The sequence below is a fragment of the Phoenix dactylifera genome, chromosome 8 (genome assembly GCF_009389715.1).
Source record: "Phoenix dactylifera cultivar Barhee BC4 chromosome 8, palm_55x_up_171113_PBpolish2nd_filt_p, whole genome shotgun sequence".
NCBI lineage: Eukaryota > Viridiplantae > Streptophyta > Magnoliopsida > Arecales > Arecaceae > Phoenix > Phoenix dactylifera.
The window spans coordinates 22872853-22892908 of record NC_052399.1 but is presented as its reverse complement, the minus strand read 5'-3'; the positions used below and the strand labels follow the sequence as shown (position 1 = coordinate 22892908).

The 20056-nt window shown below is 40.1% G+C and overlaps 1 pseudogene; it reads left to right on the top strand.

Moving 5' to 3' along the window:
- The first annotated feature begins 607 nt into the window (after window positions 1-607).
- On the top strand, window positions 608-2625 carry LOC113462394 (annotated as a pseudogene).
- Window positions 2626-20056: the final 17431 nt, after the last annotated feature.

Genomic DNA, 20056 nt, shown 5'->3' with positions numbered 1-20056 from the left:
TTAATAGCAGGCGTTGTTTGAATAGTTCGCAATCCTTTTCTTTACAATCCCCTGGAGATCACTTAAGAGCATCATGACTACAACAGCAAAAGTGGCACCATTTGAGGTAGTTCCCTGATCAAGCCCTTCTTTATTTTTAGAGTGAGACTGGGGGAAAGAAGTGAGGGAGTCTCGTCAGCACTGTAATATGTAGAAGAAAATACTATATTTGTCTTCGTTGCATGTCAAAGCATGATGATTTGCCATCTGCTTTTTCTCATGGCTAGGATTATACAAGACATAGCTAGCAAAATGATTTCGCATGCCCGTGGCCAAATTGGATAAGATAAGGATCTTCTACTTTAGGCAATAAGCTCTTTTCGTCTTGGATATGGATAGCTGTCATTCATCTCTAGAACTAAATACGACACATTTGGCGTCCAACACGGTACATTATGTACAGTGCCGGCTCGAGCTTTAGGCGATTGAGGCGGTCGCCTAAGGCCCTCGGCCCAGAGAAGGCCCCCACTGCTCGGAGCCCAGCTTTTTTTTTTTGCTTAATTAATGCACAGCTTTCAGCCTTTCACATGCGAAAGGCGAAAAGCTAGCTGGGCAGTGGCAGTGGGCGATGGCTACGGGCTACGCCGCTACAGTGCGTCCCCTTCGGTGTCTCCCCGACAACAGATATTTGAGACAGGTTAGGCCCTGGGCAACGGCTACCGGCTACGACAATCAAATGACAAGCAACTGGCATTTTCTCCCTCCTTCTCTGAGTTCTCTCCCTCCTTCTCTGTCGGTGCTTTCTTTTTTATTGATGAACCTTCTCCGGTTCTCGGCAGCTCGGTTTCTTCAGTTCTCTGGCACTGTCTCCCCCCTTTCAGTTCTTGGATAGTTGGACCGCCCCTGCTCGGCTACTCCGGAGTCCTCTCCAAGCTCCACCGCTCCAGCTCTCCTCACCGTCCTCAACTCCTCCAAGGCTCCGACCTTCGGGCTCCGATTTTCCGGCCGGCCGGATCTCCTCTCCAACTCTTGAACCGCCCCTGCTCCGTAATCCGGAGTCCGGATCTCCTCTCCAGACTCCAGCTTTCCTTACCGACGACGCCGTCCTCGGCTCCTCCCATCCTCTGACCTTCGGGCTCCGGAGTCCGGCCTCCTTCCGTCCACCGTGCCCCTCCTCCGGCTCCACGAAGGCAAGAACGGAAGATCCGGCGAGTGGCGAGCCGCCGGCCGGATCTACTCTCCATCTCTTGGGCCGCCCCTGCTTCGGAGTCCGAAAGTCCTCTCCAGCTCTCCTCGCCATCCTCGGCTCCGCCGGCCGGATCTCCTCTCCAACTTTTGACCTATTCTAGTTCCTTAAGTTCTTAGTTTTCTCTGAAGGACCAGAATCCTAGATGGAAAGAATCATTCTCAATTTCAAACATAGATCTCTTTATGCCATTTGCTTGTCCTGAGAATTTTGTTTGTCGTAAGCTCCAGACGAAATAATTATCGATATGGCCGTGATTTAGATCTTACATCCACTAGAATGTGACTTTTGGGGAGGATTATATTCCCAAATCCCACTGTCTTTGATAACTTCAACGCTAATGTTTCTGTGGATGGGAGCATTGTCAACTTGGTATTGTGGGACACTGCAGGTAATAAGTCTTTTATTTTTTTCGATTTGGTTTTGCATGCTAGATTTCTATTATTTAATAAAGCTTTAACTTTCCGGTTTCCATGTTTGCCTTTATAGGACAAGAAGACTATAGCAGACTGAGACCACTGAGTTATAGGGGTGCAGAGTGCAGACATATTTGTTTTAGCTTTCCCTTTAATCAGCAGGGTGAAGTCTTAGATTGTTACAGTTTTGTTGGATATGCTTTCACCATGTTTGAAACAAAAGTGCAAGTTTAATTTTGAAGTGTTATTGTAACAACCCAGGATCTCACCCAAAATGGCTAGCCGAAAGGTATTATTTGGGTTCCTTAATTCTGTATAAGTACCCAAAATCTATCCAGCGAATAACCGATGTGGAACTAAACATACGCCTGCACGGATCCTCACATACTCCCCCCGTTCAAGCCCTGACGTCCTCGTCAGGCTAAGAGTTTATATCTATTCAAATATAATCACAAACACCACGATTGGCTCGTGGTCAGCCCCAATGAATCCGTGCTACAGTATCTCCGAGTCCACATAGGTTATGGGCCGGGTCCGCTCTGATACTATTTGTAACAACTCAGGACCTCACCCAAAATGGCTAGCCGGAAGATATTATTTGGGTTTCTTGATCCTGTATAAGTACCCAAGATCTACCCAGCGAATAACCGATGTAGGACTAAACACACGCCCGCACGGATCCTCACAGTTATTGTGAAATCTCGATCGGATTTTGACCACCTGCTCTTTTATTCCCTTTTTTTACTCGTACACGTTCTTACCATGCTTTTTCTATGATGTTCAAGTATATGTTTTAATTTCATATGACAACGGAATCCTTAATTCTTCATGTCTTAAGAGTCCTTGTTATTTATACATCTGCTAGTGCTTTCAATAAATGCTTGCAATCTTACTATTTTGTTTGTCGACCAGTGGATGCCTGAACTTCGTCACTTTGCACCAAATGTTCCAATTATTCTGGTTGGGACTAAGCTGGGTGTGTAATCATTTAAATACTACTGTTTTGAGTTTTATATAATCTAAGATGAATATACCAAGGCTTGTAGAATTGTAGCTCTTTCAAAAATGTCAAACTCTTAAGTGTGTGATAATTTCAGATCTTCATGAAGACAGAGCTTCCTCTTATGGTAATTTTGTGTGCTTTCCACTTACAGTTTAATTCATCAATCTTTGACAGCAAAAACTTTCTTCTAAAGAGGAATCATGTCTTGTAATTGTACAGATAGAAATCGGTCTACTTGTATTGCAGCAGCTAAGTGGAATCAATGGCATCTTATTTTATGCTGGCACTATTTTTAAATCCGCTGGTATGTCCAAGTAATTTAAATTTGATATGTGTTCACACCGTAAAGTACAATATACTGTTTATTCAAATTTATGTCTTATGGAGCTGTTGCAACTATGGTTTTAAATCATAGTGTGATGGGGGTGTCTCTTAATGACCAAATCATTTTGTTCTTGTGAGAAAATAGAAATCTGGATGGGGTTGGGACTGAGAAACCCACATAGGAAAGAACAATAAAGAGGAAAGAAAAGAAGGGAGGGAAAAAAAAAAAGAAAATGAAAGAAAAGAGAGGAAGGAAAGAAGAAGAAAAAGGAAAAAACAAAAGAATGGAAAAAAGGAAAAAGAAATCAAGTTTGATTAGTAATTTTGCTTCTCAAAAAGATAGATGAATTATTTTTAAATAAAATTTTAAAGTATTTTGTACTTATTTTTAAAAAAAATATTTTTTTTAAAAAAAAGGTCCCTCTTAGTGAATTCGCCTTATGCCCCGAAATGCATTGGGCCGCCCCTGATTATGTGTTGGATGATAATTGTCTGTCTCTAAAATAGATGGTATGGTGGCTATCCAGATATGTATAGTTATAGTGCAAAGCATGCACCGAAGTGGATCCCATAGCATCATCAAGCTGTAAACAACAGATCTAAAATTATCGCTTAATATTAATTTTTTGATAGATAAAAATAGCATCGAATTATCGATATATTAGATGGAGTGCCAAAAGCCGCAAAAGATATTGCCGCAAGAACTACTAAATTTACATCCGAAGTATCTATGTGTATATCAGCAATCCCACTTAGTCGATATATTTGATAACACCATTTTTTCAAAAAAAAATTGCTTTCCACATATGCCAACAAATTAGTGATCATTCTTCTTTTTTGCTTAGGTGGGTGTCTCGCAGTACACGAGTATGGAGACATCCAATAAAGTCAGAAAACAATATATCACGGAGAGCCGTGCGCAGCTCTCCCCTCTTCATCCACAAAGTGCCGCCTCAGTAACTGGCCACGTAAGAGGTCACTCAATCTGCGGCCCCATTAGCCTCCCTATAAATATGCCTGGCCAGAAAGGCGTCCCCATCTCTACCCATAGCCCAAATATCTCGGAGTAGGGAATGGTCCCACCACGACACGTGATCATTCTTTTTTTTTTTGCTGAAACGGGCATTTCATACATCATGGATATGAACACACCTAATAAAATCGGCAAACAAAAGGTCCCGTAATGCAACAGGCATCTCATCCTCTCTATCCCACAGGATGCTTCCTGAGTGGCTCGCTACATATGCCGCCACCCAATATGCCGCCTCGTTAGCCTCACGATATACATACATAGCTTGAAATGTAATGCTCTCCCTGATCATCAACCAAATATCACAGAGCAGGGATGAACACTTCCATCCCTGCTCATGCCCCGTCGGACCTAGCTGATCACTGTGGCCTTATCACCCTCCAAGAGGATGGAAGTCACCTAAAGCACGTGTCGTACATAACGCAATCATATCCAAGCCGCCCGTAACTCTGCTTCTGGAACCGAGGTGTCGAAGATCTGACACCCCCCACTGCCACCACACTCGAACTCGGCCCCCTGATGACAAAACCGGCCCCTTCCCTCCTACTTCCGTCCATGATAGAGCCATCAAAATTGACCTTGAAAAAACTCGGGGGTGGGAGCTCCTAAGTAAAGAAAACTGTATAAGGAGCTGCCGAAGCAATGTGGGCACCCCAGATGTCCCGAGCTGTCTAAAGTCTGTAATCTAACCCTGCCTGAAGAATCTCTGCACGTGATCATTCTATTCAAAATCTTCATATGTGCAGCTCATGTGCTTATATCCATATCCATATGTCAAAAGTCTGTAGCTAGTTTTTCTTTTCTTTTTTTTTTCCTTCCGTTTTTTGGTTTTTGTTTCTTTTAACTTTTGAACTGAGAAAGTGAGGGAACACAACTGAATATGGGTCATGTGCCAGTTTTCTGCAATGGAATTGGATTTTGGAAGAAGTCTGGGATTTTTTTTGTCCTCGTGAGAGGGGAGCTGGGAGACACCAAGTTCCGTCCAATCAGTCATATAGATAAAAAATAGTGTGATATGAAATTTAGCTTGTAGACCGACTTAGTTAGTAAGTCAATGGGCATCTGTTCTGACTGAAGGTCAATTGCAAGTCTTTCAAGTCCTGGATCACCCAGCACCTCGTAATTATGATATGACCATATTAGATTTACCCAAGCTCTTTCCCAAAATGGATCCGATTCGAATTCGAATAAGATCCGTCCCAAATCCGAACCCAATCCGGATCTAACTCGAACTCGATCCGATCCAACCCGATCCGATCTTCAATCGAATCGAATCTGGATTCAAAATTAGAATCCGAATAAAAAATCGGATCGAAACGGGATCACTTATGATCCGATCTGATCCAACTCATTTGCACCCCTAAATCTAAGACTAAAAATTTTGGAAAACTTTCAAAGGTGGTGGAGAAACTCAAATAGCCTGCCTTTGCTCCGCGTTTGTAAATTACGTAATTTGTCACACTCCGTAGTTATCTTAATCATCTCTGGTGCCATATTATATCATATATGGATGGGTGACAAGAGGCTGATGGTTTTGGAAAGCGATGTGCTCTATTGTGCCTCCAGCTAGCTAGGTGGGATGACAAGATGGTGAAAAGAACCAACCAAGAGTTAGCTAGCTCGATCCAATTGAGTACCTCAATAAAGACATGAAAAATTAAAGAAATTGTTCAGATTTGTAAGGCTACTCATATATTTCATGAAAGCAGCCAATCAGCAGATTGGCTACCTAACAGAGGAATGTTGAGAGATATGGATTACATGAAAGACTCTTCAATTCCAGTTCAACTCAACTCTTAGCTTCACGCAGAGACTCTCTCAGTTTTTGCTTTGTATTCCTTTTCTGATTTTTTTTGAACTTGCTCCCTATTTAACCCAAAAAAAATACCTTAATAAGAAATCAAGTAATTAACACATAATTATGGAGAGAGAATGTTCAATTTATAATTAAGACACAATAGAGGAGAATTGAAATGTGAGTAAAACGAGCTCAGCGATAAATGGTCAAGAATGCCATCTAAGTTTATTAATTTCCTAATGAATGGAGCAAGAAGAGACCGTTATTAAAGTGCATTTGGTTGAAACCTAGCGTCCGGAATAAGTCACTACACGTTTTAATGTGTATAGAAGAAGAACCAAGAATTCGGTTTATATGTTTTACCTCAGAGTCTTTATATAACCTGAGACTCCAAACACCAAACGGATGACAGCTTATTGAAACATCTAAATTCTTTATTTAGACAAATCAGTTTTTCTATACTGAGCCGTTCGATCAACCATTTTGTATTGGCTTTGTACTAGTTTCTCTATACTATATGGTTCGTCATTTTGGAGACATCATCTGAACTAATCTAGCGGTCGTTTTTTTTTTTGACAGAATGTATTTAATCTTGATTTATTGTAAATGAAATACTGTTTCAATAAAATAAAGAAAATAATAAAAAACAAAAACAAAAAACGGAGAAAGAAGGACGCTTTGCGTTGGCAGAATTTATAATCGCTTACAGGTACATAAAACTGGATTGATATGGACGGATCACCCGACCAAACTGACAATCTTAGCGCACGAAATCCAACCTTTATTAATGGTCCATCCAGCTCGTTAGCCGAAATTAATGGATCGATTCATTACAGAGCTCCGCATGACTTTTTCATTTTTTAAATTAATTAGTAATTTATAAAATTACTATATGCATAATTTTTGAGTGGTATTACTCATGCCGCATGAATTTGATGGATGGTATACTATCATGTAATATATTATTTTAAAATATTATCATGATATATGATCTTATTATGAATATCATTGATTGATTATTGCACTGCATGATTTTAAAACTGAAATATGAAACTAAGAATTATTTGAATTTCAACCTAATCATGTTGAGGATCCTGTCAATGGGATTAATACGTTGGCACATGATTTGTTCTGAAAGTTATGTCCAAGATGATGAGTGACATACTAATAAATAGATACACGGAAGGATTTTGCTGCAAGAAGATGCGCAGCTTACTGCAAGAGGATTAGTCGGTATTATGACCCTGCCACAGGAAGGATGTAATTATAACTGAGGATTGATAAGATGAATTGAATATTTGAAAGAATTTGAATCTATAAATAAAAAATTAAATATTTTAAGAAAGATTTAATTCATATATTAGTATTGCCTATATGTTTATTTTCTGTAAATTATTATCTATTTATTGCCTAATTTGTTTAGCTAAAGTGATTATTGCTTACTGGGTTGTTTAGCTCATTATAAGATTTTTCTTTTTTTTTTATAAATTCAGATAACTAGCTTAATCAGGGTTTTTAATATGGAAGAGCAACTAGCAGAACTTTGGCACAGATTATACTACCCTAAAATATTGTTAATCGTGAGACATTTAAATGTTGAGCCAGTTATTAAAATAAAGTTTGCATATTATTATTTAAATTGGTTTGCTACATATTTATGATATCATGTTGAGATGCTTTGCATGCTTGTGGAGAGGGTTCCCTATGAGTATGCGGCGGTTGATACGACTTCCAGTTCGTGAACTTGGGTCGAAGGCGTGACAGAGCAGTATTAGAGCGAAACTGGCTCATGATCTATATGGACTAGCTAGGAGACACTACAACATGGGTTCACGGAGACCAACCACGAGCCGATCATGTGACTCGTGACTAGATTTAAATGAATTTGAACCCTTAGCCTAGCAAGGTCGCTAAGGCTTAAACAGAGGGAACATATGAGGACCCGTGTAAGCATGTGTTTGGTCCCATATCGGTTATTCGCAAAGTAGATATTAGGTATTTATACAGGTTCAAGGAGCCCAAATAATATCTTCTAACTAGCTTTTTTAAGTGAGGTTCTAAGTTGTTGCAAATGATATTAGAGCGGACCAGCCTACGGTCCATGTAGACTAGGGACACTGTAGCTCAGGCTTATTGAGGCTGACCACGAGCCAATCGTGGTGCTAATGGGGGGAGTATGTAAGGATCCGTGCGGGCATGTGTTTAATCCTACATCGGTTATTTGCTAGGTAGATCTTGAATACTTATACATGATTAAAGAACCTAAATAATATCTTCTGACTAAACTTTTTGGGTGGGGTCCTGAATTGTCACATGAGTGTGCTAGGATGTATAACAAATCTAGAGCTCCTGGTAATGGGTAGAAGAAAAACTACAAAAGTTTCATCTTCAATAAAGTAGAAATAATCTCGAAATGATTAAATTTCTATTAATAAATCCCCCAAAAAATTTCGGATCAAAGCGTCCAACAGGTTGAACTAGAGTAAGTGGAAGAGAAACGATCGTTCCTTTTTCGTGACAAATACCTATCACGCAGAATGGCTTTGGTAGGATAATTAACGAAATGGACGTATTCTTTTAGGTCATGTATGTGGTTATCTGTGAAAAAAGTTTCGTCTTTGCTTTCATCTAGTATCCTCATGAAGACACATAGATGCTTTCATGTAGGACCAACTTTAATATTGGCCTAAGGGTTGACATGTAAAAATGCTAATGGTTAGTTTGCCAAAAGTCCAGCAAGTGGCATGCCGGGAGTAGTTCAAAGTTAAAATTAAAGATAAATAGTTTTACATATAACTCCCTGATGTCGTACAATATTGCATATGCGTATTGAGCTCCACTCAAACAGACATGGAAGCCAAAATGAGCATGGGCCGGCCTACTATTGCTTTGGAAGAGCTAAGATTACTTGGGATTAGAAGCTATTAAATCCTTTGCATAAAATTCAACTCTTTTATGTAATATTTGAGAATTTATTGACTGCAGGGCCTTTTCCAGTGGAATTTTAGTTACTTTGGCATCCGAATGATAAACACTTCTAAAGTTGTCATTTTTCAGTTATAATGGTCATGTTCTATGGATATATGGTTGCTATCAGACTACTAAATTGGCATCATGGCTCTTCTTTCTTCTAATAAGATGAACAAAAAGTGTCGCTATCATCTGTTACGTCGTAATTTTTCATATTCATGCACGCGTTCATGCGGTGTGTAGACACAAGTCATAGATTAGATGCTGCAAAAAAGGGACTCCACTGATTTTGGCGACAAAGCAATGGAGAATCTTGTGCCAGAGAGATTCTTATTTTGTTGTTTTTTTTAATTGAAAGAGAGGCTAGGCCACCCAGAAAACCAAGAGATTCTAATTTCTCGATTTCCTTCTGCGGCCATTCAATCTTCTTTCGTTCTTTTTTCTTTTTTTCTTTTGCATGAAATCTTCTTTCAAAAGAATGAGAAAGCCATCATAGACCCGGTTGATAAACTAGATGTGGATTGGTGAATCCTTCTTATGTTAGAAGAATAACCATTCTATTGAGAATGAAGGCAAGTTACAACTCTTTTGGACGGTATAGGTCTGGAGAGGGCAGAGCTAGTAATAATGCAAGGGAGCAGCTCCAAATTATTAGTTCCTATGGGCCTTGTAATTTGAGGACCTCATGGTGTCATCCAAAAGGCCCTTGTTTGGGTTTTCATATTCTGTATCTTTGTTATTTTTCATCCTGCTGTAATTAATAGACTTTTTTTTTAACAATTTTACATCGATTATATTCTCATGAAATGATTGCTCCATCAAAGCATTACCTTTTGGTTCAGAAATTACAGGATGACAATTGCTCACAAGAGTAAACTTTGTGGATAATACCGACAAGTATCAATTTTGATATGCTTTGCCAAGACTCTTTTGCAAAGTGACAATGGGACCTGACTTTTTTCAAAACAAAGAGGATGAAGGCTAATGCCGACGAGTATCAATTTTGCCAAGACTCTTTTGTAAAGTGATAATGGGGCCTGACTTTTTTTCAAAGCAAAGAGGATGAAGGATAATGCCGACACGTATCAATTTTGACCGGAAAAAATCTGAAAATGGATTAATTTCACATTATAAAACAGCTATCTCAACACTAGTTACTGCAAGTGTACGTAGATTTAAGAAAGCTGGACTTAAATTAAGCCCTCCTTATATATTTACATGTCAATATTCAATCTTAGAAAATGAAATAAGAGCCATCCTCAAATACATAGATTCAGTTTCACATTTAAACCAAGTTTCTAACACCTACACATGCACAAGTACATAAAACTTCAGAAAAAATGTAGCTGAAACCAAGGCCTGTTAATAAACTGGAACTCAGTTTCACATAATAAATACAATTATCTTCAGATGTACCTGCATGTCAATCCATTCAATCTTATAAAAGGAAACTAGGACTTGGTCATAAATGGATCTGATTACACATTATGAAACCATAAATTAAGACATGAACATGCTTATATATCTAATACTCCCATGAAATTCTCCAATCCTTCATCAGCATCACAAAGCTATAAAAGGTGCGAGCTAATACCTTCTCTTCCTCACCTCTTTGCTTCTTTCTCCCCCTGACCTCCCCCCTCGGGCTGCTTGTTTCCTCCGAAAGCTCATCATCATCACTAACCCCTCTTGGATCCTCCAGGAACCAATTCCAATCTTCAATGGGACGAATCTTTTGCTTTGGAAAATTATCAGATTCATGACCCCTCACCAAGAATCCAAATTCAGCAAAACCAAATCAGAGAACTAAAATTCAGCTAAAAAATTCTTCCAGAACTCACAAGGATAGATGCCAGACGGGAACCACAGAAATAAGATAAATCAAGGCCAGATTGTGTAGTTCACCAAAATGGCCTGCTGGCGACTCTGGGCTAGTAGTATCACCTTGTAGATCAAAATCCTTTTATTGCGTGAAGCTGGAGATTATATTAACGAATTGGCAATCTGTAGTAAAGCCAATCAATCATCCAGCAAGAGATTTGTCTAAATCAAAATTACTTTTGGTCTATTATTTGATAATTGCACAACAAGAATTGGTTCTGGACCGTCCTGATACATCAAAAATATCAGGGTCCTCTGAATTATGTATTAATTGATTTTTGTGGCATAGAACCTCTGATAAAAGTTCAGACAATTTTCTCCTTTCTAATAAAATATTTTTTGTTAAAAAAAAACATTGGAACTAAACCCTTCGACCTTAGAATTCCTTAATAATGAACAGAATAAGAAATAGAACACAAAAAAATAATTACAAGATCCCAAGATTTTTTTTGAAAAAAAAAAGGTTGAAACTAAAATCTGCCATATGAGATAAAAAATCTTTTGCGGGGACTTTTTTTTGATGTTTGTAAAGTTCTTCTCCAATAAAATCTCAAGGGCACATGAAAAACTCCTGATTCCCCATGCTAGTCTTCTGCCAAAAGAGTATTTACAATTGACAAGATAAATAGGAATTTGAGATTATTAAGACAATATTAAACGGAATAACTCGCCTAAGTATTTGAATGATTTTTCGGTCTCCTCCAAGCAACAAAACCTGGTATATAATTTGTTTCTCAAGCTTGATTTTTTTTTAGTTTCTGAAGTCATTAGATGCTAATTCGAAAAGCTGGCAAACTTAAATTCCACCTTTGATTCAAGCTTGAATTAACTTTTAGCTTGATTTATAATTTTCATTCTGATCATAATGGCTCATTTTTGGCTTCATTTAAAATTAAATTTCAATCTAGCTTGAAGTGTGATAAACAAATCAAGCTTGGTCTCAACTTTCAATTTCAAAATTAACTCCAACCCAGGGCTATGTGAAGGTGCTATCATTTAGGGCCATTAGGTTTAAATGTAGGTTCGAGTGACATAAATATTTTATAAAACCTATCAGATCTAAGTTTCTTTCAGGTATCAAATTATATATCTTGAACTATTAACCTAACTGCAAGCATTGCCAAAAGTTATTAAGAAGATATGCAATAATATACTTTTTAAATTGAATGAGGACCGACAAGCACAACTGACACTTGATAGTTAGTATATTAAGGATTGATAGAACTTAATGTAACATCATGTGTAAATACTTGAATATGTTCTAACATGTGATTGTTTTTGTTCTATCCCATTAACTCAAATCTAAAATCCTCAAATTTAAAATTCACTCAACAATTTTCGATGAGCCTGATTTTGGATCCATATCCAACCAATTCATCGGCATGTCTGGGTCACTCTGAATCGGGCTTAGCTTGAAAACCGAGTTTTCATATCTGAGATGGCTCTAATTAGACCTGTGCGTCGGCAAGTTGCTCATATTTTACCGTAAAGAGGCCGGGCTGGTTTCGGTCACGGAAATTTGAGAAGACAATCAGAAGCTTGAGGTGCAAAAGCATATGTTATTATTTACATCCATCAACCACCAGAGAATAATGTTAGATTTCACATGTAAAGAGTTGAGAAATTGAAAATATATGATAAAATTAGTGTTCTATATAACTAATATAGTAATTTGTCAGACGTTCGGACCATGTATTTGGGCCTAAAATTTCATAAGATGGGTGGGCTAAGTCTTCATCGAACTCCTCCACATCTCTCATGCCGCTGCTTTCAAACACCTTCAGAGTTCTCATCTTCCTTGCTTCAAGTTCGGTTGCTCTTGCCATTTCGTACTTCCTCTTTCCCGTTGGATCTGAAATCTAGATCTATGTACATTCTTTGTCTCTTCAACACAAGCTCTGTCATGGTACATATTTTTGGGGGACCAAGCCTCGCCTTCCATCAAAAAGAAGAAAACACAGAGAGAGGATCTCAAGTAGACCTGTGCATCTCTCCTTCAGCAGTCCTACCTAGAAACAGAACCTACTTAAATATGATTCTCCGATTTTTTAATTTGAGAAGGCAATCACAAAGTGGAGGTGCACGAGAATAGGCAATTACTTGCATCCGTCAACCACCCAAGTGCAGCTTTAGGAGAACAAGCCAGTGAACAAAGAGAACTTCAGAGAAGAAAAGCAGGGAAAGGAGCACACCACAAATATGACAAACAAAAACACCGCTGGATGCGAACATCATTTTATTGACCGCGACGTTGACGATGAGGATGACATGGCAGATCTATCAAATTCCTCCTTGTCCTCGCTAAATGCTTTCGTCAGCGCATCTTGCAGCTCGAGGTATCCCTTCCTTTTGTCTTCCAGAACTCACAAGGATAGATACCAGACGGGAAGCACCGGAATAACATAAATCCATTCGATTAGATCTCACGAGGTCGATCTGTGAAACATCCAAAGAGCCCGGCCCTAATTCCAGTCCGCCGTTGGTTGTGTTCTTCATCTCCCTCATCTCCAGGCGCCTCCGCCATCGCTCTCCTCTCCTTCTCCTTTCTCCTCCCTAGTGTTCTCCTCTCCCTCCTCTCCAAGTCCGCCGCCAAGAAAGAAGGATTCTTCAGGGACAAGAAGATCCGATTCCCGGCTCCGAGCTCGCCGTTCCCTGAATTCCCGTAGACCCTTTTGTCACCGCCACCGCTGCTAAAAACCAAGATGGGATTCTTCCCAATCACTTCGAGGAGATACTGGATTCCTTGCCGGAGTCGCCGCCCTCCGCTTCGTCGGCCGGCTGTCTCCGAACCCGTCCGGATGGGGCTTCTTGAGGCGTCTCCGTCCTCGAGTTCCGTGGTTTCTGGGGGAAATATATTATTGTTATGGGTTGTAATGCATCTGGAACGCAAAACTTGGGGTGGTATATTATTGTTGTGTAGTATTTATAATTTAATTTGTAAGGAGAATCTTGGATTAAGATTCCGTCAACAAGCTATAAAGAAACTGTTAATGCGGGCGTTAGTGGGCATCTTATGACCAAAATAATCCCTAGATTCATCGTTAGATCCATAGCTTATTTTTAACATTTATTAATTCCATAGAGGGTAAAATCTATGTCGCTGTTGTCCTTTTTCTCCTTCGGTCTCAAATGCGTGAATAGCCGGCTAAGATCCATAAAAGCCCTGTGCCGCTCGCCTGGGTTTGTAGACCCATCCACGGTCTAATTTCAGGCCCAAATCCCTCCCATTTCCTCGAATTCAAGCATAATTTTAGGGTTTTGATTGTGCCCGACACCGAGTATTAGGGATCTTTGGTGCCATTCTCGTCAATTGATTTTTTGATGTTAGGCATTTTCCTCCCTCTGCATTTGGATCATAAACCGGACTAGCTCATAGAGATTGAAATCCTAGGCAAAATGCTCCATGTACCACAACACCTAGCTTGTGATGATTGGAATCCCCTTCATTGTCGTTGTTGCTGTGGTGGCAGATGCCGAAGGGGTAGGAGGAGAATCTCAAGGACTTGCAAGGCAGGTTGGTGCGGAGGGAATTGTAGAGGCTAGAACGAACAAGAGGGGGTGGCCTCAATGATAGAGCAGTAGATTCAGGTTTCACCAATCCCCCACTGTGCTTGAAGAGGACAAACAGTGACCATTCTGCCGAAGCTCTTGCATAGTGATGAGGCTGGAGGCACTTGTTTCGCAAATTGGTAACGTGTTCACTGTTCATTGGAGAAAGGGCGGTGGAGAGGAGGGAGTAGAGATCGAGAGGTAAGAAGGATATGTAGAGATTAGAAATGATGGAGAAATGGGTTCATCTCATGGTTCCAAATTAGGTAGCTTGTCTTAACTAGATAAATCTTAAAAATCAAGCTGCTCGAAGATGATTTCTTTCTTACTGTTTATTGGAACCTAGTTAGTTGTAACCATGCATTTATCATCTTTCTGTTACCTTAATTAAGGGCCATGGTTAATTGAAGAAGGAACCAACTAACAAAAAGTGTTGGTTGCAAAAAAAAAAAAATGAATATTGTTTAGGCTAATTCATAAATAGAGCTAAGAATATTACGTTATTTCAACAAAATCTGAGTTGTGATGTAAAAACCGTAATGAAGCTTACAATATGTTCCTTTCTTGGTTACAGTGATTTTTGAACAACTTTAAAATATTAGAAAAGAAAGCAAGATTGTGGAGGATTAATATTTTTTTATAAAAAAGAAAACCAGAAATGAGTATCCTTCTTTTGCAACATCAATTAAATTATTTTTTACATAAATCTCAAAACATTTTAATTTTCTCTCTTCCATCTATCTGCATCCATCTTGAAGTAGTGACCGTGCGATCTAAAGGTTGATATCACCAAAAAATAAAAGAAAAAATGATCATTCTTTGGCACCCGAACTGCTCCGAAGGTTGATCTCACTGATAAAGCTTCTTATGACGTACGTCATGGGTGCCATCAACCGGGCCCCAGATGTCATTCGCCGGTGCACGACAAAATCATCTTTGATGGTTCGAGGGTCAAGGACAACGTAAGAATTGACGAAACACGGCCTGTTTTAAATGGTTCTGGCGAAAGGACAAAATAGCAACTGCCATCAATGCCATGTCTTAATCCGTCGAGACACCCCGGACTTATTTAGCTTCCGGTAGCCGGGCGTCCATCTATGTATCTCCGGCCACCTTGCTTCCGGTACCACCCTGATGCAGAGATGATGCTAAAATGGTGATAATATTAATCACTTAGAAGAAGTCCATGACAAACTGGCTTGTAATACAAACAAAATTAAACTGGATGGGCTTCCTCTTTCTTCTTTCTTTCTTTCTTTCTTTCTTTCTTTCTTTCTTTTTTTTTTTTTTTTTTTTTTTTTTTTTTTTTTTTTTGGCTAGAATGCGCAAATCATATCTGACGAGTACGAATACATCAAATAAAATCAGAAACAAAATATCTCGGAGTGCCCGAAGCAACTTCCTATCCCCAATTTACAAGGTGCTACCCGCATAACTGGCTATATAGGCGGCCCTTCAATCCGCAGCCCCGTCGGCTTTACGAAATATATGTTTAGCCTGAAAGGCTTCTTCATCCCTCGTCATTGCCCAGATTTCTCGAAGCAATGGATGGTTGCCACCGGCACCCCTCGAACCCACCTGAATCCAATTGATAACCATGGTCGAGTCATCTTCCAAGATGACTGAGTTGGCTCGTAATTTAAACTGGGCATGTCGAAGGCCTACCTAGGCAGCCTTTAGCTCCGCACCGGGCACAGAGATGTCGACAACCGCCTCTTGCCAACATCCTGGCGTCCGGGCCTCTAATAATAAAACCCGTGCCTCCCTTCATACCTTCGTCAGAGACGACTTCATCAAAATTGACCTTGAGAAAACTCGGAGGTGCAAGCTTCTAAGTGAAGAACACCGTACGGGATATTGCCTGAGCAGAATGGGAACTCCAGATATTCCAAGCTGTCAAAGGCCCATCTAAGGATGAAATATGACTAATTTCTGCCGTCTGGGCCTAAGCGCTTTCTATCACGAGCTTCGGCGACATTCTGTATTCACCAAAAGTTCAAGCATTTCTTACCAGCCAAATCTAGCTAATAGATTGTGCAGGTCGCTCTGACAGCCTTTTGGTGTAACAATGGCGTACCCGACCATCGGCAGATGATCTGTAAGAATTGGTCCGTTGGCTCCAAGCCTCCCACGGAAATTCTGCCAATCCTCATGTCATCCTCGCCCATGCGCATACTGGATGGCTTTTGGAAGGGATGAAAGGACGTTGACTACAGGGATTTCTATTCTTCAAATAAGAAATAGCTGATATCTTTGTATGAAATTTATGCTATCTCATATTATAACGCAAACTATATGCTCATGAGCTTGCGAATCTTTTACGCAGACCAGACCCGACTGTACAATATGGCTGATGAAGGGAACGGAGAGAAAATATAAAAGTTTATATATATATATATATATATATATATATATATATATATATATATATATATATATATATATATATATATGTCACATGTGCCTGATGCTTGTAAATTTAATACAAAAGCATAAGGAGTTGGAAAATATAGAAGCAACGGTGATGTTACACATATTTGTCAAAAACCAAAGAAGGTGATGAGGTGCCCCAAAGTGAATTTATGTGTATTGGTGCACTAGCGATAACAAGTGAACATGGTTTTAGAGGGCACCGATTCGCCAAGGATATCCCAACAATATAGTTGTAAGCTGAGATATAAGTGATAGAGATTGCTTCTGGTCCCTAACATCATCGTCTTTGCTTTCATACATCTAAAATGGATTTGAAGCGTGCTAACAATATCCTTAAGCAACTCTACCAATTCAAATTTGATAGAACTTGAGATAATGTTCTTGTTGAGCTTTGAAAAATCTAATTAATAATATCCAAGTCCGCTTAATAAAGCTAATGACACGAGTTAACTCCACCGACCAAGAAAAGTAAATAGGCAAAACTTGCTTCAAATACTATGGTGCAAGTTGAATATGCAATAAATTATTTTAAATATATTAGAAAAAATTGCATTCATTTTGAAATGCATCAACATGCATGTCCAGGATAGTTATAGATAAGGATGTCAATAGGGTGGATTCAGTAAGAGTTTAGCGAAAAAATCGAAACTCAAATGCAAATTCATTACCACCTCCTAAAAACTGAAGTCGGAATTGAACAATTTTAGAAACAAAAAATCATAATTGTAACCAAAAAAATTGCAAATTTAGAATCGAAACTAAAAAACTGAAAACCGTCTAACTTTTTTTATTTATTTAAAATTCTAACATATAAATCATGAAATTAAAGTACCATCCATAATTTTTATAGTACAATTCATATCGACCCATCTAATAAATATATCAAAAAATAATAATATAATTTTTTTTATCGAGTTAGTAACTTGGATTTGCACTAAAATTAAAAATATTAAGGGTATCAAATATCGAATATATTTGATTTCAGGTTAAATTTTGCGTTAGGTGCCGGATTCAATTTCGGATGGACAAATCTACAAAAATTAAAACCAAATAGTTTTTGATTTTTAAACCATTATCAAAACGATGCCTATTTAATTTGAATTTAAACTGTTTTGTTTGGTTCGAGGCATAGATAAAATATCCGAATATTCGTCCCATTCGTATTCTTAATTATATATAACTAAAACTAATATTCTTGTCAACCGGTGTAAGAGTCCATCATTGGATCACCCACCGCACATAACGCAAGGCACTCCAACTTCACTCGTTCGCACAGATATTAAAGCGACCAGTGGATGATCCGACGGTGGAGTAGTGCGAGGGGACGGGAATCCTTGGGCATTGATCACGACAGACAATAAAAAAACCGAACTGATCTGCTCCGCGACACTGCCAACTCGTGCAACAGTAGTAGAGTACCATCTCGGCACGTGTGACCCGGTAATCACGGCATGGATTGGAGCAAAAGACTCCGGGGAGTACAAGTTGAGCAATATATTACCGCAGCACAGAATCCACAAAATTTTCCAGAGTTAGCAATGAATTATGACCTAATGGTGGTCCCCAGACCAGGAGGGCGAAGCGGGTTTGACGGCTCTCCCGGAAGCGGAAAGGTGTGAAGTTTGTTCGTCACGATGTTCGTCGTCGCCGTGTGGTCCAGGAGGGGAGGCGAGTTACCTTGGACCCCGACAAAGATCCACAAAGTGGACAAAGCCGGACGTCGCTGACACAACTCCTCCTGCTGGCTGTCGTCACCAGTAGTCATGTGGTCAACGGCGGGTACAGGTCCCTGTCCACGGCCAGCAAAACGTGGATCTTCTGCCACGTAGTCCCTCGGGAGGGAGACAGGATCAGCTGCTCCACTTGCCCCATGGAAACATCTGCTTCCATCTCTGGGCACCCTGAGTTAAAAGTAGACCCCACACTTCTGCAAGTATCATTGTACAGAGATTTTGTTTTTCCTTTTTCCTTCCCTCAATTCACACCCTTACCCTCGTATATATGGTGCATGAACAACTTCACTTCGGCATATTACAACATATTATAACACCTTAATCATTACAGCTCCATTGGCAAAGCTAGAACCACATTGACTTGGTCTTTCAAGATGTGGTGCATGTTTCGCATTAACACAGTATCTTCCCACAAGTGTAAGGCTTGTAGTTGCAATGCGCCTCGGTACAAGTTATGCCTCATCTCACCACCCTCAGGGGTGGTGGTGGTGCACCAGCAAGTTGGGGAGATAAGGAATAGCTTGATTTTGCATCATGTAACAAATAATTATTGGGAAAACAAAGAATAAGTAGAAAATATACCATATATACATACATGCAATTCATTTCCACATCTCAATTGTTATGACTAGTTGCTTGAATAACGGAGCTCCATATAATATGATTTATACCATGTATCCCTCCAGGTGTCTCTTGGGTTGTCCGGTAGAATCGCTACTGGCATGTGCCAGTTCCTAACTTTACCTTGTTTGCTTATAAATTTTTACTTGTCAATTCTTCTTATGCACTGTGGGAGGGAGGCAGCCTTCATTCGGGATACATGGCAGACAAAACTTTAGCACCACAATCAAACTCCCTCCACTAGCAGAATAACGAAAGAGCTAACGTCATCACCTAAGCTTAAAAAGAGGCTAAGACGACTCTCTCTTCTATTATTAGATGCCCTTTATTAAGAAAGGAAGGGAGAAGGTCTAATTTCTCCTCTTCTTTTTTTTTTCATTGAGTGCGAAGCACTGTTGCCAGCATGGCACTTGGGATGCCACGTCAACGCCCTCCCCGTATAGATCTGTTTCCCAAACGTGGGAACCTCTTATTGGCTCGACCTTGTTTGCACCTAAAGCATCGGGCCCATCTTATCCTCATCAACGCTCTCCCAGGCCAGACATATCTGCGTCAGCTTGGCCCCATTCCCGATAACGCCCTCCTAGTTTAGTTTTATCTACAACAATGCCATGGCACTCCTTAGATTCGAATGCACCATCAAGGAATCATGCGATAGGACGAGGTGACGTCCGGGCCATAGTTTTAGTTTATCCCCACGCCATGACGTGCGGTTGTCGAAATTGGACGGTCCACTAGAGCCCGATGGCTAAGAGACGTCGACGGTGCTGAGACTGCCACGTGCACCACTGGCTGATCTCTTATGGACCCCATCAGCCGTAGGAGTTCGCCGAGCGGATAGATTTTGTCCACGTGTCCTGATCATGACGTGACGCCGGACGGAAGGAAGGACGGATGGTGGCGCGTGGTGGGAGGTGACGCCAGCCCCGTCCCCCCGGCCACGTGACGCAAGCGCAGGCCCACAGTTTCCCGTCACCGTCACGGTGACGTCACCCTCCCCCGCACCCCCATGTGAGCACCGTCCTCCTCCCCCCTTCAAAAAAATTTTATAAATCCCCTCTCTTCCCTTCTTC